Below are 1,608 nucleotides of genomic sequence, written 5' to 3' on the forward strand. Positions count from 1 at the left end.
TTAGACGATAGCGTGGCTCTTCCGGTAGTTCTAATTGCAATATTATGATTAATACTAACATCTAACATTTACTTTATCGCAATTTTTATTTTTCGCATGTAACTTTTACTTTACTGCAACTAACATTTACTTTATCGCAACTAACTTATTAAATCACTATATTTCATTTAGGCAATAGCGTGGCTCTGCCGGTTGCTCTAAATTAAATATAATGATTTAATTTAACATTTACTTTATGCAATTATATATTTATATAGTTATATATATAATCATAAGTACCATATATAAAATATCGGTTAATTCGTTATTTTCTATAGTGGAAATTATATTATATTATATATGTGTTTAATTATTTAATTTTCTTCGGAATCATTATTTATGGTGGTTTCTTTTGTTTTACTTTTAGTTAAACAATATTATATAAACCAAGAATAAATCCTTGAGCCTTGACAAAATTTATAATTTGTAAACTTCATTCTTGAATTTGGTAATTTAAAAATTAATAAATTTAAACTAAAAATAACCTCTCTGTGGATCGATCTCGTACTCACTGAAATATATTACTTGCAGACAACATACACTTGGGTGAATTATAATTTAAGTAGTTGCAAGTTTTTGGCGCCATTGCCAGGGGAGGTATAAATTAAGTTTATAGTTGTTATTTATGTTTTATTTATAAGTATTGTGTTGTTTTTACTTGTATGAGTATTTGGAGTCGAAAAAAATGGTAGACTTATTCGAGTATCTGAAAATAATTTAAATATGGATGATAATTCAAATAATCAAGATAATGATAATAATAATAATAATAAACAAGAACATGATCAATTAAGAACACTTAGGCACCATATGAATCCTATTAGAACTAGTGACCCATCTTGTTTAGTTTTTTCTCCTGATGCATCTAATTTCAACTTTAAACCTCAAATTATTCAACTTTTATCAAATTTTCATGGCTTAGATTCTGAAAATCCATATTTACATCTAAGAGAATTTGAGGAAGTTTGTAACACTTATAATGATCAAAATTGTAGCATGGATATAGTTCGATTAAAGCTTTTCCATTTTTTTTAAAAGATAAAGCTAAAACATGGCTATAAAATTTGAGATCGAGTTCAATAAGGTCATGGGAAGAAATGCAAGGAACAATTTCTTAAAAAAAATTTCCCTTCCCATAGAACAAACTCTTTTAAAAGACAAATTACAACTTTTTCTCAAAAATAAGGAGAAACATTTTATCAATGTTGGGATAGATATAAAGAATTACTTAATACATGCCCACATCATGGTTTTGAAACATGGAGAATAGTTTCTCACTTTTATGAAGGTCTTATAGCTAAAGATAGGCAAATGATAGAATTCACGTGTAATAGAACTTTTGAAGATAAAAACCCAAATGAAGCTATGGAGTATTTAGATTCATTAGCATGAAAATGCTCAAAATTAGGATAATATAGACACAATAGAACCACCAACAACTAAAATCAATAATTCAAAAAATGGGGGTGATATCTATAATCTTAAAGATGATATAGATAATTCAAGCTAAACTTGCATCTTTAGCAAGAAAAATTGAATCATTAGAAATGAAAAAGAGTGGTCAATTAA

At 26.6% G+C, this 1,608-nt stretch overlaps 1 non-coding gene across 1 annotated transcript; it reads right to left on the bottom strand.

Moving 5' to 3' along the window:
• Positions 1-1,181: 1,181 nt before the first annotated feature.
• LOC142523542 (small nucleolar RNA R71) lies at positions 1,182-1,292 on the bottom strand. Its single transcript, XR_012814734.1, has one exon. It is a non-coding gene; the product is annotated as a small nucleolar RNA R71 (small nucleolar RNA).
• Positions 1,293-1,608: the final 316 nt, after the last annotated feature.

Source organism: Primulina tabacum, chromosome 13, assembly GCF_025594145.1.
Source record: "Primulina tabacum isolate GXHZ01 chromosome 13, ASM2559414v2, whole genome shotgun sequence".
NCBI classification, from domain to species: domain Eukaryota; kingdom Viridiplantae; phylum Streptophyta; class Magnoliopsida; order Lamiales; family Gesneriaceae; genus Primulina; species Primulina tabacum.